The 25,890-nt window shown below is 45.1% G+C and overlaps 1 protein-coding gene and 1 pseudogene across 10 annotated transcripts in view; one reads left to right on the forward strand and one right to left on the reverse strand.

The window, feature by feature from the left end:
• The window catches only part of LOC119535985, a 98,068-nt gene that overhangs the window by 3,235 nt on the left and 68,943 nt on the right, over positions 1 to 25,890 (forward strand). For 9 of the 10 annotated variants that reach the window (XM_037838406.1, XM_037838410.1, XM_037838409.1 and 6 more), the window contains exons 2-5: positions 796 to 942; positions 3,219 to 3,308; positions 15,970 to 16,079; positions 18,062 to 18,328. The gene's annotated coding sequence lies outside the window, so the exon portion shown is untranslated. The remainder of the gene's footprint in view (positions 1 to 795; positions 943 to 3,218; positions 3,309 to 15,969; positions 16,080 to 18,061; positions 18,329 to 25,890) is intronic. The other variant, XM_037838414.1, reaches the window with a different exon arrangement.
• Positions 16,573 to 17,583, reverse strand: LOC119536571 (annotated as a pseudogene).

Genomic DNA, 25,890 nt, shown 5'->3' on the forward strand with positions numbered 1-25,890 from the left:
TTCTAGTAAGTGTGAGGAGGCATCTCACTGTAGTTTTGATTTGCATTTCTCTAATGCTAATGATCTCAAGCATCTTTTTGTGTGCTTATTGACCATCTGCGTATCTTTTTTTGGAGAAATGTCTATTCAAGTCCTTTGCCCATTTTTGTGTGAGCCCTTTAGAATCCCTTCTCATTTCTTTCTGTACATATTTTTCCAATATTTTCTTTGTGGCAATGATCTCATTCGGTTTTTTACCAACTTAACTTCAATAGCTTACATACACTTTGTTCCTATACCCCTCCATCTCCCCACCTTTATATAGGTTTTGTCAAAATTACTATCTATGCATTAAAATTCCAAAACTTGATTTATCACTACTTTTTGTGCATTTGCGTTTTAGATCCTATAGGAAGTAAAAAGTGGGGTTACAAACCAAAAATACAATAGTACTGGCATTTATATTAACCCATGTCATTGCCACTACCAGAGATCTTTATTTCTTTATGCAACTTTGATTTACTGTCTAGTGTCCTTTTCTTTCAAAATGAAGAACTCTTAGCATTTCTGGTAGAGCTGATCTAGTAGTGACAAACTCCTGCAGTTTTTGTTTGTCTAAGAATGTCTTGATCTCTCCCTCATTTTTGAAAGACAGTATTGCCAGATATAGAATTCTTGGTTGGCAGTTTTTTACTTTCATCACTTAAATATATCATTGCACTGTCTTCTTTCTTGCCTCCATGATGTTCTGTGAGAAATCAGCACTTAGTCTTATTGAAGTGCCCTTGTACATGACATGTTGCTTTTCTCTTGCAGCTTTCAGAATTCTCTCTTTGGCATTCGACGGTTTGATATTCATGTTTCTCAATGAGGGTGTTCTGAGTAAGGCGAGGAGCTGGGTAATAACCACTGAACCACGAGGGGTACAACAGACCAAAGACTGACTCGGACAAGTCCAGCTTGGTGAGTAAGATGGAGCATTTATTGGGGGCTTACATGGGGTCCTCATCCTTGGTGGCGCGAGGAGAGACAGCAATTCTGTGCTTGATGGTCAACAGTGATGAGAAGAGAAGGCAGGGTTTTATAGTGGAAATGGACAAGGAAGGCATGGAGCCAAGAGAGTACGTGCACATAATCGCTGACAAAACTAACTGTTTCTTAATGTTTGTCCCTCTGGGCATAACTTCTCACAAAGTTAGCCTTGAGGAAAGATAACCAAAGGCACAGAACTTAGAGATTACATACAGGAATATGCATACTTGCTGACAAAGTTGGAAGAGTTGGGGGATATTGGAAAGCAGGAAAGTATTACTGTGTTACAGTGAGTACTTGGGTTTATCCTGCTTGGAGTCCATTGAGTTTCTGGTATGTGTGTGTTCATGTCTTTTGTTAAATTTGGGAAGTTTTCAGCCATTGTTTCTTTGAATAGTATTTCTGGTCCTTTCTCTCTTTTCCTTCTAGGACTCCCATGGTTCATGTACTGGTATGCTTGATGGTGCCCCACGGGTCTCTCAGGCTCTCTCACTTTTCTTCATTCTTTTTTCTTTCTGCTCCTGAGACTGAATAGTTTTGATTGTCTTATCTTCAAGTTCACTGATTCTTTCTTCTGCCAGCTCCAATCTGCCATTGAACTTCTCTAGGGAATTTTACATTTCAGTCAGCTCTTTTTGGTTCCTTTTCATTATTTCTATCTGTTTATTGACATTTTTTGTGTGTTTATCTGTTTTCCTGATTTCCTTCAGTGCTTTGTCCATGTTTTCCCTTATTTCTTTGAGTATATTTAGCACCATTTTTAACAGTCTTTGGCAGATCCAACCTCTGGTCTCCCTCATTGATGGCTTATAATTCTCTGCCTTGGTCTTTTGCATAAGCCATTGTTTCTTGTTTCTTTGTATGTTTAGTAATCTTTTGTTGCAGTCTGAACATTTTATATTCTAAAATGTTATTTCTGAAATTTAGACATGGAGGCTTTTATTCCTTGAGCATATCCAGCCAGTGTTATGACAGAGATTTCCTTAAATGCCAAGAGCTAACAAAAACAAAAATCATCTTTCTCAGTCTTTACAGATTGGCCTGTGCAAGTGCTCTACTTTAGAGCTTTCTGTCCTAACAACAAGTTTAGAGGATAGCCTGAGGCAAAAGCACCATTTCCTCATTGGCTCATGCATCTTTTTCTGGGCATGTGCCTGTGGTCTTAGGAATACCCCAATTTATATGAATCCAAAGTTCCCCTCCCTAGGAAGCACATTTCCTTGTGGTCCGGGGCACTACACCATATTGTCCACAGCCAGCAAAACTTTGCCCCAGGCAGCTGTGATTTGACTGGTCTCCTATAGCGTTCTGTAGGAGAAACTGTGAGCTGCCTTCTACATGCAGGGCAATTTTGGGATGGTGAGCCTCTGACGAGTGTCCTGATTCAGTCTTTCAGGCTACCACCAGACAAATTGACACAGACGTACATACTCCAGTAGGTGCAGGCGGGTTCCGTGCCGAGCCAGTGAGGGGAGCAGGGAGGGGCCAGCCAGGGCTCCACGAGATCCTATGATTTTTAAGTTGCCTTTCTCTTGATTCAGCACTTGCCCTGCTACTGCAACCCTTAACTGTTTTCTGGGGTTTTGAGAAAGACGATTTTGCCAGCTCTTGTTTTTTGCTTAAAGCTTCTGTGCGGGGACAGAGTCCTGGAGTACTGCCATCTTGATGACCAGAAACCTCCCTCCAGACTATACAATTTCTGAAGAGTAGAGATCTCTGTTTTCCCTCTCTGTTTGCCTGTCCCCTTTCCCCCACAAAACTTAGTACATTTGAAATTCTCATCAAATATTGAGCCAGACTGTCTTTAGGTCTTGTAAGGCAGTTGGAGGTAACTGTGAACTCTGTAGGCTGTAGGGGACTGTGCTTCAGTCTACCAGCTGGTTGATGGTAAATTAACCCTGATGCATGGAAAGAGCTTAAAGCCTGCAGAAGGACTGCTGTGGTGTAGAGGATGAAAGAAGGGCAGGGTGAGGGGAGGCTGGAAGGTGGGAAGGGCTGGCTGATTACCTAGACAGGGTGTTCTGGAAGTCATACTTTGGGTCTTGATTCTATAGAAGGATAAAAGAACCCAGAATTAATCAGATTTTTAGCTCTGACCTAATGCTAACCAAACTCACAAGAGACTGATGTCTGCGTTAGAACACCTTTATTGAATTTGCAGGGAGGATATGTGTTTCTAAGGCTGAATTTTCATGTTTGACTTCCAGGCAACTCAAGGAATCGGGAAGAACAAGCAGTTAATCAGAAGGCAGCTTGGTGAGCATGGAATCAGAACAAAGGGAAGAAGAAAGTTTGATGTGAGTCATGATGGAGTCTCAGTAACCCTCCCAGTTGGTAACACGGCCTGTCTCAGAGGTCACGATACCCTTGCCCGTGGCCCAGGCCGAAGCTGAGTGGGGCCTGGCAAAATCTCCATCTCAAGGCTTCCTTGTGTGCAACACAACTGGTTAAATTACAGGTTTTTTTTAGTTACAATCACAGCTCAGTCATACCTTTCTGGGGCTGCACATTTACGGTATTTACAGTCAATTCACTGATGGAATTGTATTCTTCAGTCATATGTTATTTCTTTGGTTGTGTCATTTTGTCATTTCTGCTTATGATTGGCTCATCTGTTACATTTTTCTAAACTTAAAAATAAAAGATGAATATGTGCCAAGCTCTGTTATATGAGCTGCTTCATGGGGTGTTTACAACAGCCCAATGTAAATACCACTCTTATCCCTTAGAAATGATACATTTGTTTGTCTAAGGTTATATAATCAATGAAGGGTAAACCTAGGAATCATGCCCAGTGGTCTGCTGCTAATACCCATGTTCTTAACCATTGCATCATACTACTATATCAGTAACTTTTTTTCTTATGGCAGTGGCAGCACTTATTTTTAGAACAATTAGAAAATATAGTTACTTTTTAAAAAAAATGAAAAGAAAAAGGAAGAGAATCCTCAGCCACACCAACTCTCTTTAGAATATTTTCTCCATATGTGAATATAAACTATCTCTTTAGTTTAACAAAATGGGATCATAACCATATATAATGATTAATAAAATGTTTTCTAAATTTGACTCACCCAATAATCTTTGTCATTTATGGTTCAAAATTTATTTTTGTCAAAGTAGCATATATACACAGTTTAAAAAGTCAAGTAGTGTTTTAAGACTTATAATGATGAGAGGCAGAAATTCCTCACCCCATCCTGGCCATCTCTGGTCCCGCTCCTTACTACCCTTCTAGTTTTTTCTTTTGTCTATACATCTATGTTTCTAAATGGTAGCTTGGATTTCTACTTCTTGATTTTTAACTTTTAGACATTATTTGTTGACTTCTTCTTATGGTCGAGGAAGACTTTGCTCTCTTATGTCCCTGGACCCTTACACATTTCCACTCTGTCATCTTTCCAATATAACTATATCACTATTTGAGGTTAACTCATTATTTAGTGTTTACATTATTGTGACTATATGAATATTGCTGATTGTTGAGCTAGGTAATATATTGTATATTCCCTTTATTGAATAAGCCCCCTCCCCCAAGTTTATAATAACCTCGGATTTTTAATTGTTTTCTGCGGTCGCAGTTGATTCGTCTGGGGGGGGGGTGGCGGCCGGTAGCTAAATCCTAGGCTCCCAGGCTTGCTCTGAGGGTACCGGCGGCGGGGGCTCTTTCCCGGAGGCGAAGGCGAGGCGGGGGACTTGGCCAGGTCCCCGGCGGGGGGGCGTGCAAGGTGTGGAGGGCGGCGAGAAGGAACAGGCAGGACACTGTTCTTTGAGGGTGAAGAAGCTAAGAGAGAGTTTATTAGGGGTGAGCACAGGTTATATAGGCTGGCATAGAGGGCGGGGGTTGTTACAAGTCAATACTGAGGGGATAAAGGCTAGGATTGGTTCTGAGAGGGTGCGGAGGTTAGGATTGGTTCTAAGAGAGCACGGAGGTTGTTTGAAAAGGGGCGGGAGTTCCTCTGGCAACGGTGTCTGGCAACAATGTATGCGCACTGGTGGTGATGGGAGTTGCACTGGCAACGGGGAGTGTCCGGGCAAGATAAGGGGGTGGGGAAAAGGCGGTTCCTCCGGCAAGCCTCCCCTAACGGTGGTATTTTGGGTGAGGAAATGGGGCCTGCCTCCGGCCTCACTTTCTCAGGCCTGGGGGGCAGTGGAGGGCGCTGTCGCCCGTGCCCACCACCCTCCCCAGGGGCTGATCAGGTCCCCCAGCCCAGGCCCGCCAAGTCAAAGCACGTAATCAGTGTCCCGCATTTCCCCCTTCTTTTCAAATTAAAGGAAGAAGCTTACCGGAGAGGTCCGCTAAAGGATGAGGGAAGGGGAAGGTTGGGGAGGGGAAAAAGGGTTGACGGTGGCTCAGCAAGGCTGGAGCTCAGCGTTGGTGTGGCGCCCGGGTGCTCGACAGGGGCCTTGTTGCTTGCGGGATGGACGAGGATGGGAGGTTTAAAGTTGGAGGTTTAGATAAACTGGAGCTCGAGGTTGGTGTGGTGTCCAGGCGATCGAGAAGGGCCTCGCGGTCGGCGGGTTGACCGGTGGTGGTGAGGTTGCGGAGGGTTGGTTGTCATCTCGGAGTAGGGAGCGTCAGAGGTGGCGAGTCGCTGGTACTGGATTTGCACGAACGAGGAAAAAATAGCATCTGTTTGTTTCCTTACAAGTTGAACAATTCTACGGATAATACAGGGTCCTAAAGTGAGAGCTAGAATAATCATTAGTAGGGGGCCGAGGAGAGGGAGGAGGTAAGGGAGGAGGGGGGTAAAGATGTGGGACCAATAGCTGGTGGCTTCACGGTCTCTTCTACGTTGTTCCAGTCCCTCTCGGACCTTTTTTAGGCTGTCTTCGGCGAGACCTGTGGAATTGGCATAAACACAACACTCTTTTTTTAGGGCGGCGCAGAGGCCTCCTTCTTTGAGGAGGAGAAGGTCGAGACCTCGGCGGTTTTGGAGCACTACCTCAGAGAGGGAATTGACAGAATTTTTAAGATGGGAAATAGCGTTCTGTAGGTGACGAATGTCCTCGTCAACCGCCGCTCGGAGGTGAGTTAGGGCAGAGCCTTGACTGGCTAATGCAGCGATTCCGGTGCCAGCGCCTGCAAGACCTAGGAGGGAGGTAATTGTGAGGGCGGTGATGGGCTCTCGCTTTTGCAGAAGGGCGGGATTTGCAGTTCTTTCCAGGCGGAGGAAGAAGTCTTCCTCGCTGTGGTATAAGACCCTAGGGATAAGGACAATTAGGAGGCAAGTTTCATGAGTTGTATTGAGGGTCTGCATGTTAAGGCAGGGGGTAAGTCCTGTAGAGGAGCACAGCCACTGTGAGGAGTTGTGGGGAATAAGAAACTTGGCAGAGCTGCTTGAGCGAGGACGGATGCACTTTCCTGTAAAGGAGACTGAATGAAAGGTTAGGGGGACGGCAGAGGTATTCCAATTGCATTCCGAAGGGCTGTTCTCTGTGTTTTCTGAAAAGGAGAGGTTGGAGGCAATTGGTTCATACAGGGGGGAAGAAGTGGAGAGGCAAAGCCAACAAGAGGAGGTAAGATTGGGGTGGGAGGAATTTACTGAGGTGAAGGCCGCTTGGATAAGGCCGAGGAGGGGAGAGGAGTAGCGAGAGGAGTAGCGAGAGGGGGGTAGAGGAGGTCGGGTTGGTGGGGTTGGCGATGCATTGTTTGCAGCTGTGGTGCGGCTGGTTGGAGCTGAGGTGCGGCTGGAGAGCTGTGGAAAAAGGGGGTTCACTCAGACTGGGGTCCAGGCCCAGGTGTACTGTTGTCATCTGCTGCACTAGGTTGCGGAGACGACGGCATTCTCGTCTCGTTAGACGTGTGGTTGCTGGTGGCGGGCCGGATTGCCTTTCCTGGGATCCAGATTGGTTGTGCTGCATCATCTGGGAAAACACAAGCAAACCCGCGCCCCTGGGCGAGGAGTGGGGAGGGACCCTTCCAGGCATTATTCTCTGGGTCCTTCCAGTAAACCATCGGGGCCTGGGTGGGCCTATACGAGGGCCCCCAATGTTTATGTAGGGGCGAAAGCCCATCCTTATTGAATGTGAGTAGATTAAGGTGAATAAGGGCTGCTATGATAAGGTCCCCTGGAGTTGCCTGGGGGAGCATTGCCCTTTCTTTTTCAATTTGTGTTTTTAAGCGGCGATGGACGGCTTCCACAATGGCTTGCCCCTGTGGATTATAGGGGATGCCGAAATGATGGGTAATGTTATATAACTGAAGAAAGGCTGCAAAGGAGGCACTGCGATAGGCAGGCCCATTGTCTGTTTTTAGGTCCCAGGGAACTCCCATGAAGAGAATTCCTTGTCTTAGGGCCTTGATACAGTGTTTGGCCGTTTCCCCGGCAAGGGGGACTGCATAACACATGGCCGAGAAGGTGTCAATTATTACATGCACATATTTGAGGCGCCCAAAGGACGGAACGTGAGTTACGTTCATGTGCCATTTAGAATTGGGTTTTAGGCCTCGTGGGTTGACTCCCTGAGGTTGCAGGGGGCCAAGCGGCGCAAAGGGCGCACAAGTTGCACAATTGCGGACAAGATGTTTACAGGTATCTAGGGGGAGGCCACATAGATGATGTAACAACGTAGCCGAAAAGTGAAACCTGGAATGCAATAACTTGGCCTGGTTAACAGCATCCCCCGGAGGGGCTGCCGTGTGGGTTAGCATAGCTTGGGTATTCTGAGCTGAGACCGCTTGGTCTACTATACTATTGCCATTAGCCAGGGGCCCCGGAAGGCCTGAGTGACTACGAATGTGGCTAACGAACCAAGGATCCTGTCTATGCTCTAAGATGCTTCTGAGGTCAGAAAGTGCTTTATCGATGGCCGAGTTCCCGGGGAAAAAGGTGGAAAATGCAAGGACTCGGCAGACCTGATACGTGTAGAGGCTGTCAGTGAAAATGTTTACTGGGTGGCTGCAGTGGGCGTTTAGCGCGTATGACACAGCCAGAATTTCCCCCACTTGGACTGAATGAAGGTTGACATAACTGAATAGGCGGGGTTCCGGGTGGTCCTGAGAATAAGAGAGGAAGGCAAAACGGGTTTTGGAGGCGTCAGTGAAGACAGTAGTGGCACCCGGGATGGGTGCAGAGGAGGGGAAAAGATGGAAGGGGCTGCGGAAGGGAAGCTTGGCGAGCCCCTGTAACAGTCGATGGCTAGGATAGTGGCAGCTGAACTCCCCCCGAAATCCTTTTAAGAGGATTTGCATGTCACGTATAAGCAGGCGGGTTTGGCCTGCGTTCAGGGGCTAAACAATTTTTTCCGGCGGCTCTCCAAATACATGAACAGCCAGGGTGACTAGATCTGAAGCTAGGCTGATTCAGAGCCGCACTGCGGGGCAAATTTTCCTAAGCCGGCTTTTAGCAGGGTGCACTCAAAGTAGAGGGCCTGGCACGGGAGTGGGGGTAGGGGCAGCGCTGTCCCAAGGGTTGCCTTGAGGTGTAGAAGGCAGCCAGGGGTCGTTAGTCGGCAGTGTGGGAGGGGCGGCGGCAACTGCCGGTAGCGGCTCCGAGGGGGAGCTTGTCGAAGGGGGAGGCGGAAGTGGGAGGCCCCAAGCGTCGCAAGATGGCGGCATGGTGGGCGTGGCTAAGACACAAGATGGCGGACTAGCTCCGCCCTGTGAAAGGGTGGGGCCTGAGGCATAATATGGCGGACTAGCTCCGCCCTGTGAAAGGGCGGGGCCGAAGGCATAAGATGGCGGACTAGCTCTGCCCTGTGAAAGGGCGGGGCCTAAGGCATAAGATGGCGGACTAGCTCCGCCCTGTGAAAGGGCGGGGCCTAAGGCATAAGATGGCGGACTAGCTCCGCCCTGTGAAAGGGCGGGGTAAAGCGCATGCAGTTTCCGGCCTGGCTTAGGGCTGACGTCATCACTAGAGCACTTCCTCCCCTCAGTAGAAGAAGAAGGAGGAAGTTCGCCATTTTGGAGCAGTCTGGGGGGGGCAGCTGCAAAGAGGTACAGGGCGCCAAACAAAGAGAGAAAGACAGAAAGGAGGACAGCAAAGTAATGGAGGGGAAGAGGGAGAGCGTTAGGAAGAATGGGGGTTATAGAAGAAAAGAAGGAGAGGCAGCCGGGATAATTGGGGAAGGGAGGAGCGGCTCCGGAGCGGCGAGGGAGAGGCGGCCCCTAACGCGGAGCGGCGAGGGAGAGGCGGCCCCTAACGCGGAGCGGCGAGGGAGAAGCGGCTCCTAACGCGGAGCGGCGAGGGAGAGGCGGCTCCGGAAGCGGCGAAGGAGAGGCGGCCCTTACCTTGCAGGCGAGGAGAAAGGGAGCTGGAGAGGCGTCCGGGCGAGCGGGTGGTGTACTGGATCGCTGCGTGGAGAGGTCGGGCCTAATTGCAGTTGCCCCACGTTGGGCGCCAGTTGCGGTCGCAGTTGATTCGTCTGGGGGGGGGGGTGGCGGCCGGTAGCTAAATCCTAGGCTCCCAGGCTTGCTCTGAGGGTACCGGCGGCGGGGGCTCTTTCCCGGAGGCGAAGGCGAGGCGGGGGACTTGGCCAGGTCCCCGGCGGGGGGGGCGTGCAAGGTGTGGAGGGCGGCGAGAAGGAACAGGCAGGACACGGTTCTTTGAGGGTGAAGAAGCTAAGAGAGAGTTTATTAGGGGTGAGCACAGGTTATATAGGCTGGCATAGAGGGCGAGGGTTGTTACAAGTCAATACTGAGGGGATAAAGGCTAGGATTGGTTCTGAGAGGGTGCGGAGGTTAGGATTGGTTCTAAGAGAGCACGGAGGTTGTTTGAAAAGGGGCGGGAGTTCCTCTGGCAACGGTGTCTGGCAACAATGTATGCGCACTGGTGGTGATGGGAGTTGCACTGGCAACGGGGAGTGTCCGGGCAAGATAAGGGGGTGGGGAAAAGGCGGTTCCTCCGGCAAGCCTCCCCTAACGGTGGTATTTTGGGTGAGGAAATGGGGCCTGCCTCCGGCCTCACTTTCTCAGGCCTGGGGGGGCAGTGGAGGGCGCTGTCGCCCGTGCCCACCACCCTCCCCAGGGGCTGATCAGGTCCCCCAGCCCAGGCCCGCCAAGTCAAAGCACGTAATCAGTGTCCCGCAGTTTTCTGCATATCTATCATGGGTTGAATTATGTCTCCCAAAAGATGGGCTGAAGTCCTAATCCCCAGTGCCTCAGAATGTGACCTTATTTAGAAATAGGGTCATTGCAGATGGATTTAGTTAAGATGAGGCCAAACTGGATGAGGGTGAACCCTGATCCAAAATGACTGGTGTCTTTTTTAAGAAGAGGGAAATTTGAACACAGATACAGAGGAAAGAAGATGGTCATGTGACAAAATGGAGGCAGAGACTGGAGTGCTGCAGCTGCAAGCCAAGAACACCAAGGGTTGCTCGCAAACCACCAGAAGCTAGGAAGAGGCAAGGAAAGATCCTCCTCTACGATTTCAGAGGGACTGTGGATCTGCTGACATCTTGATCTTGGACTTCTAGTCTCCGGAACTGTGAGACAATAAATTTCTGTTGTTTTAAGCCGCCTATGTTATAGCTGCCCTAGGAAACTAGGACAACCTCCTTTGCTAATTTTTCTTCCAAAGCCCAAAAAGATCTGTAAAAGCCTTGCCATATTTTTGTCCATATAGTCAAACCTAGGCTTGCTCCACAGCTGTCTTCTAGGGCTTCTTGCCATCTGTGCCGGTTTGGATCTGTTGTGTCCCCCAGAAAAGCCATGTTCTTTAATGCAATCTTGTGGAGGCAGACTTATTAGTCTTTTGATTAGGTGTGACCTGTTGATTATATTATTTCCATGGAGGTGTGGCCCTATCCATTCAGGCTAGGTCTTAATTAGATCACTGGAGTCCTTTAAGAGCTGGAGATGACAGTGATGCTTAGAAATGCTTGGAGATGTGGATAGAAGGATGTTTGGAGATGCTAAGCTAAGAGATGAAGCCCAGGGTTTGCCCTGGAGAAGCTAAGAGAGGACTCCCAGACACTTAGAGAGAAAGCTACTGGAATCAGAAGCTGAAAGCAATGCAACCAGGGAGCAAAGGACCAGCAGCTGCCAGTCACGTGCCTTCCCAGCTCACAGAGGTGTTCCAGACACCACCAGCCTTTCTTTAGTGAAGGTATCCCTCTCGTTGATGCCTTAGTGCGGTCGGGGTTACTGCTTCTGGGGGGAGGGGCGGCCGGTAGCTGAGCCCTCAGCTCTCGGGGCTGCTTAAAGGGTACCGGCGGCGGGGGCTCTTTCCCGGAGGCGAGGGGGAGGCGGAGTACTTGGCCGGGTCCTCGGCGGTAGGCGTGCAAGGTGTGGAGGGCGGCGATAAGGACAAGACACTCTTCATCCAGTAGGAGTATGCGCCAAAGAGGCTTTATTCAGGGGTGATCACAGGTTATATAGGCTGGTAAGAAGGGTAGGGCTGGAGAAGAGGTGAAGTAGCCTTAAATGGCAATACTGAAGGAAGAGGGGCTAGGATTGGTTCTGAGAGGACGCAGGAGCCGTTGCAGCGGGCGGGGGTTGTTCTGGCCACGGTGCATGCGCGCTGGCGGTGGCAGGAGTGGCCTTGGCACAAGGGAGTGTGTGGGCAAGATAAGGAAGTGAGGAAAGGGCGGTTGGGAGAAAGGCGGTTTCCTCCGGCAAGCCTCCCCTGCCCGTGACATTTTGGGTGAGGAAAAGGGAGCTGCCCTGACCTCGCTCCTCAGGCTCGGGGGGGCTGCAGAGGGCACTAACGCCCGTACCTACTACCCTCCCCAGGGGGTGATCAGGTCCCCTGGCCCAGGCCTGGCAAGCCGAGGTACAAGCTCAGCTACCCGCACCTTAGTTTGGAGATTTTTATGGCCTTAGGACTGTAAATTTGTAACCAAATAAACCCCCTTTGTAAAAGCCAAATTCATTTGTGGTGTTTTGCATAATGGCAGCTTTAGCAAACTGGAACACCATCTATATCCATTCTTCTATGGATTGCCTACTGTCTAGATCTTAGGTATTTCTCATTCTTGTTTTACTCCCTCATTTAGGTCAACCATATCATCTAATATAAGAGAAAGTATCCATGGGAGGTAAACTTTATGATACCTTATCTGTCTGAAAATATCTATTCTTCCATCATATTTAATTGATAGTTTAGCTGGGTATGGAATTCTAGGTTGGAAATATTTTTCCCTTAGAATTTTAAAGGCAGTACTTCACTGTTTTCTAACTTCCAAGTGTTGCTATTGATAAGTTGTTCTTTTTCTTGATTCTGTGGATATAACCAGCTTTCCCCCTCTATGTAAATTACCTGTTTTCTACCACCTGATGGCTCAACCTGTACCATCATCTCATTTTCTGTGGTTCTACTAAAGGATGTTAGAGCCTAAATCATAGCCCTTCCTTCCTTTCTCCCTCCCTCCCTCCCTCCCTCCTTTCGTCTTTTCCTTTTTTTCTACTCTCTAGGTGATTTCATTAACTTTATCTTCTTATCCTTTCTATTGAATTGTTCATTTCAACTCAATGATTGCTTCTTTTTACATGTATTTATAGAATTTCTGTTTTTCTTTAATATACTTCTTCTCTTTGCTCTCCAAGTAAATTTATTTTAGCTTTTTAATGTTTTTCTGTTTTCTTCTCTCTTTTTTGCTGTTTCTTTTTTAAAAACTTTTTTTTTTTACAAACATTCCCCTTATGTCTTTTTTTTCTGCTTCTTAAATTGTTTCCTCTGAATTCCCTTCATCACCCTTTGTTTCTTTTTGTGTATGTGTGTGTACATGTTGTTGTTGGAGATTTTCCGACAACAAAGATATTTGATCTTTGGCTGCCTATTTATAAATTTAAGAATTAAGGCAGTAAGCAGAGTGAATTGAAAACTCTGTCTGCTTCGGAGGGGGGCTTGTTGATTGATGGGCTTCACTCCAAGGTGAATGGAGCAAGCAGGTTTTTTATTGGGTACCCCAATTGTCAGAATCTGTAGACTCCATTGAAGGGACTATTCAGTTTTTCCTGAGAAGAATTCTTCAGTCTCCTGTCTAGGGGATATTTGCATGGGTACCACTGTTGATATTATGACAGCAACACAAGGAGGATGGGATTGTGGACCCAACATTTACAAGCATATTTTTACCTAGTCTTTTTGTTTTCAGCCCAATGCTCACCCCCACCTTCAGCTGTACCTTGGTATCCCTGAGTTGGTGGTTCTCAGAGTCGATTTCTCTAGAGAATAAACCCTCTGGTATCCCTAGGAGGGTGGTTGCCAGGCTAGACAGTGTTGGGGTGGGGATTTGTGAGTTGAACTGCTTTATATACAGACTTCTAAACAATTTCCCTGTTTTCAGCTCCTTGCCTTTCTCCCTCCATCTGCGGTATCTGGTTCTTTCAGGCCCTGAAGTTTTCTGGGGATCAGTACAGTGAGCTCTTACTCTTTTTATTTATATTCTCCCCTTCAAGCACATAAGTTCCAGCTTCCTCCACTGGAAGTGGAAGTGCTAATTGAGTTTCCATTCCATCTCCAAACAATTGTTGACCACTCTAATTTGCTGTGGTCTGCTCTTTTATTCTCTTTGTCCTTATGGTTCTATGCCATTTTTATTTCTTTACTTTCACCTTAGTGGGGTTTGGAGATAAATGCATGTGTATGTGCATGCGTGTGTGTGGTGTGTCTTCAGTCTGCTGTGTTTGACAAAAAGTCTCATTCATTACATTTTAATTGTTCTTAATCAAGTTCTCAAACAGTAACCCTAATTTTAGTCCTGAGCGTACCTTGCTATGTTCTTTATGAATTTTCCTTTGCAAAAGTGGTTAATACATTGAACAAATATCCCACACTAAATCAGTTATTATAAACAGCTGTGATTTCTCCCATCTTAAAAACAAAATCCTCTCCTGACCCCACATTCCCATCTAGCAACTGCTGCATTTTCTTGCTTCCTGTGGTGGGCAGAAAAATGCACACCCCCTACTCCCAGATCATTCACTGCTTAATCTGGATTAAATTAAATATCTTGAGAGGAGGAATTTATCCTGGATCATCCAAGTGAGTCCCAAATTCCATCACAAGTCCCCTTATAAGAGAGACTCAGCTGGGGATCGGATGCATACACAAGAGGAGGAGGCAGTGTGGCCACCGAGGCAGAGATTGAAGCTATGTGGCCACAAACCAAGGAACGCTGGCAGCCACCAGAAGCCGGAAGAGCAAAGAATGGATTCTCCCCTAGAGCCTCCGTAGAGCCCATGGCCCTGCCGAAACCTTGATTTTGCACTTCTGGCCTCTAGAGCTGTAAGAGAATAAATTTCTTTTGTTAGCCACCCAGTTTGTGGTCGTTGGCACACCAGCCCTAGGAAACGAAGACATTCCCCTTTAGCAGAACTCATCCATTAAGTTGTGTGGGCTTGCTTTCTCTAAGTCTTCTCCTCCCTTCTTTTTTCTTCAACTTTATATGTTGAGCATTTTACTGTTTGCAAAAAAGTTGAAAGATTAGAGCAATGAGCAACTGAATACTGTCCACCTAGATCCAACAGTCATTAATGGTTTGCCCCATTTGCTATATCTCTATATACTTAAGCACGCATCTCCTAAGAATAGAGAGATTCTCTTACACATCCATAATACCTAAGTAAACTAAGAATTTTTAAAAATTTAATAAACTAAGAATTAAAAATAATTTCCTAAATTCTAAAACTCAATCTGTATTCAAATATCCTTCATATTCCCCAAAATATCTTTCATGCCTAATCAGAGTTTGCATGGTGAATGTGATTATTAACCCCCTTTCATTTCTTTTTATCTACAAAATCTCCCTCTTGTGTTGTTTTAACCACTTTGGCTTTTGGAAGAATTCAGGCCAGTTTTCTTGCAGAGGGCTCACACTCTGGATTTGTCTGATTGTGTCCTGATGGGGTCGTTTAATCCTTTCCTCCGTCTACTCCAGTTGCTGAATTCTGGAAGCTGGAGCTAGAGACCCTGGTTTCTCTTTCTCCGTAGTACTCCTCACCCTCTGACATTCTGTGGATTTTCCTTTGATAGTTCATTATCCGTTTCTCCCCACTAGACGGACAGCTCCACGAGGCTATCAGTGTATGTCCGTTTGTGACCTGCCCAAGTGCATTGTGGGATTCCATCACGCTCACTGACTCTACCTATCTCAGTACTAGTTGACATTTATTGAGCAATTACATGTAGTAATTTACCCTGTTTCTGAGGATATCTCTTTGAGGAAACCTCAAATGCCTAAAAATGTCTTGGTTCCACATTCATACCTGAGGTTTGTCTAGGAATAGAAGTCTACATTGGGAATGATTTTCCCTCCATGTTTTGAAGGCTTGCCCCTTTGTTTTCTCCCCTCCAGCCTTGCCAATGAGAAGTCCAAATCTCTTTTTATGCTTTTTGTACATCATCAAGTGTTCTTTGAATGTGACCTCTTTTCCTCTTCCCATCGCCATTAGTTCTGCTTCTTTATTGGACAGAAGTTGATAGCTTGCGCTTTCTTCTATTCTCTAGGAGCCATGATCCCACAGATAATAAAATAGAGATATTGGAGGTGGGAAGGGTTATAAAGATAAGGTAACAGACAGATCAAGCCTAGATGGAGGAAATATATATATATATATATTTTTGATCATTAATGCAGTTTATTATTGGCACACGTATCAGTAAAGCATGCAAAAACTACAGCTGTTTTATAGCACACTGAGCCACTGTGTTTTTACATGTGTAGAAGGACATATTAATATGCAAATGTAAAAATTAGTTCTTTTATAAAGTTTCACATAAATACACTGGAATTGCCCCAAAAAGAAAAGTTGAGGGCTTTACAAAACATTATATAGGAAACATACTATGAAAAGAAAGAACAGTCAACTGAGGTACTATAAAAACAAAAGAAAACACAAAAAGAGTTTCAGATGTATTCAACTGCCCACAACATTAATATAACATGGCTTGAAAACATTTGGATCAACAGCAATTTTAACAAAGCATAAATTCTCAAAGGGTCAAATGCCTTTCTTCACATAAAAATCTGCCTTCATATCTTTGATGACAAAGACATTTCTTGTTACAGCACTTGGGCTAATTATCCCAGAATAATGGACATCAGCTTGACCGTAAAGTACCTTGCTGGGCCCTCAGAACTGCTCCCTAATGAAAGAAAACATGGAGGCAAAAATAAAGGTACATTTAAATTACTTCCCAAAAGCTGATTTTTTTTCTTTTCTTTTTTTACTGAAACAAGTTGAAAAGTAGAAAATATTAAAAAGTCACCTGTATTTCAGTTCAGCATAATTAATAAGGTCCTGAGCAACGAGGACATATTGACGATGTGGACTTCATTTGATGCATGAAAAGAAATTCAGCAACGCAGACATGTTAGGAATGTGCCGGGAGATGCACTAGCATTTTCCTCTTGTTTTAATTAGGATCAGTGCCAGTATCTGTATCACCTGGGAAGGCCTCCAAGTCATGGAAGCTTATTTGGAATGATCGAGAGAAAGAGAGAGGGAGAGGGAAGGAGGGAGGAAGGAAGGAAGGAAGGAAGGAAGGAAGGAAGGAAGGAAAGAAGGAAATCACATCACAGTGGTTTAGAAATAGCTATCTGTGTGGGAAAGTCGGGTTTTTTCTCCTCTTTTCTCGCCTGTACATCAAGATCTGCAATCGTGATGCTAACTCACTGGCCTGCTACTGACTGGATCCTGGTGCAGTTCGTCTTCCTGGGAAGCCTGGGGTGGGAGTTTTCTGATTTGGTTTCTTGAGTGGCAGAAGGTTTACTGTTCCACAGACTGTTGTCGCCCAGGGCGGGTGAATTGTTGAAGTCTTCCTTGTCCCTGTTGTTGGCCGTGTTGTACTGTGTTTTCTAAAATAGTGATGACCTGTTCGTCCTTGTCCCCAGACTCTCCTCCTTGGCTCTCCTACCCCCATCGTGTTCTGACTGGATGGACTCAGGTTTGCCGCCGGCGTCGCCTTCTTGCTGCCAGTGCCGTTGGCACTGTTCCCAGCACCTCTGGTGGAATTTTTTTCTTTTTCTCCGATTAGTTGTTGGTTGCCTTGTGGGTTCTGCTGGGGCCTCCACCACCCACTGCCACTTCTGGAACAAGCCAGTCTCGCGGCTGTCTCGTGCCTGAGGCTGTAAGTCTCACGTCTGGACCTCAGCTCCTGCTCTGGCTCCAGTATTACCCACAACCTGACGTGGTTGAGGGTGACATTTGCTAGCCCATCCTGGCGATGTTTTGAACAGCTGACCCAGGACCGGAGGGTCTTGTGCACACCCAGCTGGCGTGCTTCTTGGGACCATCTCCTTGCACTGTTTGATGGTGGAGCGGCGGGTTTTGGTTCTCATGAGACCATCAGAGGTGGGCTCTGAGATCAGTCTGCCTTCTGCACAGACCTTGGTAGACATGGGCTTCCCATGCTGGGTGGCCATGGCACCTGGTGGCAGCCCACTGTGATGGGTGAGCTGTGGTGGGATTCTTTCAAGTGTCCAAGGGTGTAATACAGGTCAGCACCCCTTCTTTGAGCACAGTGCTATGGTAAAGGGGATGAGGGTCCTCCTATAATGTTTCGCTTTGGTCCGTGTTCCAAACAAAACAAAAGGGTTAAAGTGGCATCAGCTTCAAAACAACGCAAATGCATCACACAGAGGCTGTCACTATCCTCTGTGCGACTGCAGCCTCTTGTTCATCGTGTAGATTCTGGCTGGCAGGGTACTGAATACCAGAGGATGTTTTTGACAAATGATAATGATAGCTAACATTTCCTGAATTCTTGAAATAATCAGAGTAATATAATCAGCACCATGCTAAACAGTTCACATGCTTGCTGTCATTTAGTCCCCGTCAACAGCACTCTGAGACAGAATGATTACTCCATCAACTTTACCAATTAGGAACCGCCAGGGTTGCGACTCCAGGCCTGGGCGGCCTGCCCCCAGAGCCTCCAGGGAACCGGCTCTGCTGCACTGCCCCTCTCTTCCTCCTCAGCAGGCCCTGCACCCGAGCCTCCCAGGCTGCAGAAGCCAGGGCCCAGGGTCCTGCCCGGGGAGTGAGGTCGTATAACAGCCCTCCCATTCATGCAGCAAAGGCTTGCGGAATGAGCATGCCAGTGGCAAGTTTTTAAGAGCATAAATGCCAAAAACAATGATTTTCTTTTTCCTTTCCTAGATCTCTGCCCTCCCAAGATCATTGACTGCAGCCTCTTCAGGTGATTCTCCGAGAGCCGAGGAACCCCAGGCACGAGGCCGAGACCTGGGCAGTTTCCAGTGGTGTGGACATCTCTCGTATCACACTGCACAATATTTACAGCATGAACCAGAAGTCAGACCTGTTCTCTGGCTGCATTACACGTTCTGCTGGGATCTCAGATACGTTATATCAATGTCACCGTAGAAAAGTGAAGATGGAGACACCGTGACAAATGCCAGTCACTTTGTAAGTACAGATTATTTTCAAACCTTTATACAGAACTTTATACAAATACATTATATATATAATATATATATATATAATCCTTAATGCGAAAACTGACCAAAATGTATGTGCTACAGAGAATTGAGGACTCCCAACTGATTTTATGTAATTTTATTGCCCTATTTTTTCTTTTTGTATATTCCCAGAGATTCCTGTTTCTTGAAATAGGATGCGTTAAAAGAAAAGTGACATTATTTCTTGTTTTTGGTTAAAATGCCCTTTTGGTGGGTCCCATTAGTTCACTCAGCAAACACTGAGCATCTACTGTGTGCCGGCTGGGAATGCAAACACTGTGCTGGACCAAGTTCTCACCCTGACCTCATGTCTCCTGCATGAGGGTCGTGCTGGAAAAGAGCCATGCCCCATGCATGGCGGGAGCATGCAGGGCCTGACCGCAGGGCCTGACTGCAGGGTGGCTGGAGGTGGCCAGAGGAGGCTTCATGGTAGAAATGACCATTTGGGGCTGCACTTGGAGTGGTGAGAAAGGGTCAAGCAGGGGGACACGGAGGACAGAGCTTCTAAAACTTTGGAAGGAACAGTGTTGCTGAGGTACAGTGACAGGAAAGACACCACCTGTTTGGGGAAAGGCAAGAACAGTGGTTCAGTCTGGCAGGAGCAGAGAGAATGTTCTAGAGACTGGTGGGACATAAGACTTGGTTCCGAGGTGAGAGGGAGAGCAGCCCCGTCGGATCTGCCTTTCACGTAGAGGACTGACGGGCAGAAAGCGTGCAGCATGGGCAGAAAGCGTGTAGCACACGCAGGTGCTCAGTAAGGCAGGAGGTGTGATGACGTTAGGTCAGGGAGAGAGGTGGGGGCCGCGGGCCCAGGCAGGGCGAGATCAGGTGAACGCCCGTCAGTTGCTGAACCCAGTGCGGGTGAAAACGAAGTAGAAAACATACCCTGCACAATGGCAAAAGCATTGCCAACCATGAAAATCACACTGTGAATTTTTTTCTGTTTAATTTGGTTCATAATTAATAATTTGCTTGAATTTCAAGCTGGGTAGTTTGGCCCTATTATGAGGAAGGCTTCAGGGGGGAAAATGTGTGTGTGTGTGAGTGGGTAGGTGTTGGTGGACCATGGTTTATGTAATTTGGAACTCTGTACAGAAATTGTTTCAGAACTTTTTTTTTTTAATTTTATAATTTGTTAAAGTTGAAAACATGTTTTTGTACCATTAAGTTAAAATGTGAGGCACAGGATGGCGGTATGTTTGTCCATATTAAATATTTTGTTACATTTAAGATATAATATAATTGCCCAAGGCTGTTGGTCAGGTTGGATAAATGACATTTCATGTTTGTGTGAGTTTGTCTGCAATTTTTAAAAATAGCTAATTTATTATTTTTAATTGTGGTAAAATATACTTAACATAAAAATCATTTTAACCATCTTAAGCGGACAATTCTTTGGCATTAGGTCCATTGGCAATACTTTGTAACTGTCACTGCTATTTATTTCCAGACTGTTTTCATCATTCTAAACAAAAACTCATTCATTTAGGAATAACTCCCCATTCCCCTCCATCTCTGCCATCCCTGATACCACTGTTCTGTTTTCTGTCTCTAAATTTGCTTATTCTAAGTATTTACTATCAGAAAAATCATATAATATTTGTCCTTTTGTGTCTGACTTTTTTCATTCAACATGATGTCTTCAGGGTTCATCCATGTTGTGGCATGTACCAGTGCTTCACTTTTTAAAAATGCAATTTTATTGAGACGTATTCACACACCATATAATCCATCCAAAATATACAATCAGTGATTCATAGTATCATCATATAGTTGTGCATTCATCACCACAATTTTAGAACATTTTCATTACTCCCAAGTAAAGAAAAAAATAAAAATAAAAAAGAACACCCAGAGAGAAGGTTCCAAGATGGCAACATAAAGAGGAGTGGAAGCTAAGTAGTCCCCCTGGAACAACTAAAAAAAAAACCAGAAACAACTAGTAAATAATCCGGAATAACTGCAGGGGGACAAATGTGACCATCCACTCATCATACACTAACCTGAATTGGGAGGATTGTCCGAGATCACAGCATAAAATCTGTAAGTAAGAACTGGGGATCCAAATCAGGAGACACCTCCCCCACAGCCGGAGCTACAAAGCCTCGTGGTGCCAGAGAGAAGCTTTCTCCCAGCAAGCGAATATAGCTCAGCTGAGCTCCAACTGGGGTTTTAATTAGCAAGTGTGAACTGCTCACTACGAGGTAGGAATCCCCAACAAGTAGACAGAGGCTTTGGGTGACGACTGGCCTTGGAGAGCCAGGGGGTTGCCTCAGTCTAGCTCTGTTCCTTTTTCAACTCAGTGGAGAAATCCTCGGCCATTTTCAGTTCCCAGTTCTGTGACCCAGACAGGGGTGTGGCACAGGCAGAGAGAGACCATTGAAATGCTAATGAACCCCCCCTAGGGCGTCTGTCTTCTCTAAGAGGAAAGGGGTGGGGCCCAACTCTACTACCTGCCTTTCATTCAGAGCTTACACCAGTCAAGAATTATAGGCTAATCTTTGCATCAGGCTGAGAGCACCCCTGCACTGCCCGGCAGCCCGGGGCTTCCCTTGAGGGTCGACGCACACTAGTGATGTAGCACAGCCTTTCCTCAGCAGAGGTCCTGGAAGATCACAGCTGAGAAGGGGGGCCCACTCGGAAAACCCAGGGACACTTCATCAATGCCAGGGGTTTGTGGGTCAGCGACAGAGAAAATCTGGGGCAAAACTGAAATGAAGGCTTAGACTCTTGCAACAGACTTGAATCTCCGGAAACACCTGGGAGGTTTGAATATTAAAGCTGCCCTGCCTGCCTAACCACCCAGACACATGCCCCACATTCAGGGTGGACAGCTCCAACAGCAAACCCAAACTGAGTTTGCCAACTGAACCCCACAAAAATCATTTCCCCACACACCACAGAGACAGAGTTGGGGAGAACTGACTTGAGGGGTATAGGTGACTTGCAGACGCCATCTGCTGGTTAGTTGGAGAAAGTGTACGCCACCAACTTGTATTTCTGAAAAATTAGATTGGTATTTTTTTTTTTTACAACTTGAAAGAACCCTATCAAGCAAAGCAAATGCCAAGAGGCCAAAAACAACAGAAAATCTTAATGCATATGATAAAACCAGACGATATGGAGAACCCGATCCCAAACACCCAAATCAAAATACCAGAAGAGACACAGTACTTGGCACAATTAATCAAACAACTACAATCGAGGAATGAAAACATGGCACAGGATATAAAAGACATGAAGAAGACCATGGAGCAGGATAAAAGGGACATAAAGAAGCCCTAGAAAAGCATAAAGAAGAAATTGCAAGAGTAAATAAAAAAATAGAAAATCTTATGGAAATCAAAGAAATTGTTGGCCAAATTAAAAAGACTCTGGATACTCATAATACAAGATTAGAGGAAGCTGAACAATGACTCAGTGTCCTAGAGGTCCACAGAACAGAAAATGAAAGAACAAAAGAAAGAATGGAGAAAAAAATAAAAAAAATCGAAAAGGATCTCAGGGATATGATAGATAAAATAAAACATCCAAATTTAAGACTCATTGGTGTCCCAGAAGGGGAAGAGAAGGGTAAAGGTCTCGAAAGTGTATTCAAAGAAATTGTTGGGGAAAACTTCCCAAACCTTCTATACAATATACATACACAAAGCATAAATGCCCAGTGAACTCCAAATAGAATAAATCCAAATAAACACACTCCAAGACATATTCTGATCAGACTGTCAAATACTGAAGAGAAGGAGCAAGTTCTGAAAGCAGCAAGAGAAAAGCAATTCACCACATACAAAGGAAACAACATAAGACTAAGTTGTGACTACTCAGCAGCCACCATGGAGGTGAGAAGGCAGTGGCATGACATTTGAAACTCTGAGAGAGAAAAATTTCCAACCAAGAACACTTTATCCAGCAAAGCTCTCCTTCAAATTTGAGGGAGAGCTTAAATTTTTCACAGAAAAACAAATGCTGTGAGAGTTTGCCAATAAAAGACTTGCCCGACTTCAGATACTAAAGGGGGCCCTACCGACAGAGAAACAAAGAAACGAGAAAGAGATATAGAGAATTTTAACAGACATATATTGAACCTTACATCCCAAATCACCAGGACACTCATTTTTCTCTAGTGATCACAGATCTTTCTCCAGAATGGACCATATGCTGGGACATAAAACAAGCCTCAAGAAATTAAAAAAAAAACAAAAACAAAAACAATTGAACATATTCAAAGCACAATCTCTGACCACAATGAATTACAAATAGAAGTCAATAATTTTTGAATTGTAACTCCACTATTTACTTCCTACATGATATAAAATACACAAACTCTAATGACAAATCAGTGGTTTTGAACTCAATGTAAAATATGTAATTTTTGACAAGAACTATATAAAGGTGGGGGAATGGAGGAGTATAGGTACATAGTTTATGTGTCCTATTGAAATTAAGTTGGTATCAAAGAAAAACAAGATTGTTACAGATTTAAGAGTTTAATTTTAAGCCCCACAGTAAACACAAAGAAATTATCAGAGAATATGACCATAGAGATGAAAAGTAGAGTATGGGTTAAGAGAAATGGGGGAAGGGGCAATGGGGAGTTAAGAAATGAGTGTAGGGTTGCTGTTTGAGGTGAAGGGAAATTTCTAGTAATGGGTGGTGGGAAGGTAGATAGCATTACAACATTCTAAATGTGATTAATCCCACTAATGGAATGCTAGGGAGGGGGGTGGAATGGGAAGATTTAGGCTGTATATATGTTTCCACAATTGAGGAAAAAAAAAAAAAAAGACAGTCTAAAGATGACAATTGAATGCCAAAGATGATGCTGGATGGGATCTGAGGATGGAGGACAGGAGGCTCAAAGGGACACAGTTGAGACATAAGGAAAAGGAAATATAGAATTGTAAGCTTTGTATCGTTGTTGAATCTCTTGTATTTCTTAGCTGCGCTTAATGGGATTGCACAAAAGAATGTTCTTGTTCATGGGAATTATATATGTGAATTATAGTGTTTGTTCAAGGATGTGTGCAGCTATCTCTCATATGTTCAGAAGACAGAGCAATAGATGATGGATGATAGATAGGGAGAGAGGGAGGGATGGAGGGAGGGCAAGAAATAGCAGTGTGACATGTTAAAGTTAGTGGATCGGGGTATCGGGGTGGTCAGAGAATGCTGGAGTTCTGTGTATGGGGTTTGTATTGTTTTTGTAACTGTTCCTATAACTTTGAATTTATTTCAAAATAAAATGTAAAAAAAAAAAAAAAAAAAAAAAGGACACCGAAAACATCCCATACTCCCATACCCTTTATCCCCCCTATTATTTATATAATTTTTGTCTTTATTACTCATCTGCCCATACACTGAATAAAGGGAGCATCAGTCACAAGGTTTTTACAATCACCTGTCACACAATAAAAGCTATATAGTTATACAATCATCATCAAGAATCAAGTCTACTGAATTACAGTTCAACAGGTTCAGGTATTTCCTTCTAGCTATTCTAATACACTAGAAACTAAAAAGGAAGATCCATATAATGCATAAGAATTACCTCTAGAATGACCTCTTGACTCTATTTGAAATCTCTTTGCCATGGAAACTTAATTTTGTTTCATTTCTTTTCCCCCTTTTGGTCAAGAAGGCTTTCTCAATCCCACGATGCCAGGGCCAGGCTTATCCCTGGGAGTCATGTCCCACATTGCCAGGGAGACTTACACTCCTGGGAGTCATGTCCCATGTAGTGGGGTAGGGTAGTGAGTCCACCGGCCAAGTTGGCTTAGAGAGAGAGGCCGCATATGAGCAACAAAAGGGGTTCTCTGGGGGTGACAGTTAGGCATAATTGTAAGTAGGCTTAGCTTCTCCTTTGCAGGAATAAGTTTCATAAGGGCAAGCCGCAAGATCGAGGGCTTGACTTATTAAATTGGGAGTCCCAATAATAATAATTATTATCATTATATTATATTATTAATAATTATATTATATTATTATAATTATATTATTATTATTATCATCATCATTATTATATGCTTGTGAGAATATCAGGAATTCCTGAGGTGGGGAAGGTTCATATTTCCACATTTCCCCCCAGTCCCTCAAAGGGACTTTGCAAATACATTTTTATTTTCTGCCCAAAATACTCTGGGATGTATCGGGGTATTACATCAACCTGTACAGAATAACAAGACCTCATTCCCTATTAATAGGTTCTGTGTAATTAGGTTGTTTAAGTAAACTGACCATACTGGTTAAATTAGATAGTGTGCTACAGATAATATAAATTTTGTAACAAATAAACATCTCTTAAATAACAGTTGAAACTCAGGAATAGATGTGACTGCTGTAAGAGCTTACAATCTATGAACCTTTACAATAAGCCTCATTGAATGCTCCGCACTCCTGCATCATCGATTGCCCAATCTCTGCCCATGTTCTATCCCCTGATAATCTATGTTGTTGAATTCAGTTCTCAACATTTGCTCATTATAGTTAGTTTATATTAGTGAGGCCTTACAATATTTGCCCTTTCATTTCTGGCTCATTTCACTCAACATAATGTCCTCAAGTTTCATCACCTCGTTGCATGCCTCACAACTTCATTCCTTCTTGCAGCTACTCAATATTCCATTGTATATATACACCACAGTATGCCCTTCCATTCACTCATCGATGCACCCTTAGGCCACCTCTATCCATTGCAAATCGTAAATACTGCCGCCATAAACACCAGTGTGCAAATGTCTATTTGTGTCCCTGCTTTCAGTTCTTCCAAGTATATACCAAATAACCTGGTTGCAGGATCATATGGCAACTCTGTACTTAGCCACCTGTGGAACCACCACACTGCCCTCCAAAGGGGCTGTGTCATTCTTCTTCCCCGCCAACAGTGAATAGGTATATCTCTCTCTCCACTTCTCCAGCATTTGTATATTTCTGCTTATTTTTTAAACAGTTTTATTCACACTCCATACCATCCATCCGTGCCAGTTTGAATGTATTATGTCCCCCAAATGCCATTATCTTTGATGTAATCCTGTGTGGGCAGACCTATCAGTGTTAATTAGATTGTAATTCTTTGAGTGTTTTCATGGAGATGTGCCCCAAGCAACTGTGGGTGATGACTCTGATTGGATAATTTCCATGGAGGTGTTGGCCCGCCCATTCAGGGTGGGTCTGAATTAAATTACTGGAGCACTATATAAGATCAGACAGAAGGAGCAAGCTGGTACAGCCAAGAAGGACACTTTGAAGAATGTGTAGAAGCTGAGAGAGTAGCTGCAGATGAGAGACAGTTTGAAGATGGCCGTTGAAAGCAGACTCTTGCTCTGGAGAAGCTAAGAGAGGACAAACACCCCAAGAGCAACTAAGAGTGACATTTTTGAGGAACTGCAGCCTAGAGAGGAACATCCTGGGAGAAAGCCATTTTGAAACCAGAACTTTGGAGCAGATGCCAGCCATGTGCCTTCACAGCTAACAGAAGTTTTCCGGACACCATTGGCCATCCTCCAGTGAAGG

The sequence above is a fragment of the Choloepus didactylus genome, chromosome 6, assembly GCF_015220235.1.
Source record: "Choloepus didactylus isolate mChoDid1 chromosome 6, mChoDid1.pri, whole genome shotgun sequence".
NCBI classification, from domain to species: Eukaryota; Metazoa; Chordata; class Mammalia; order Pilosa; family Megalonychidae; genus Choloepus; species Choloepus didactylus.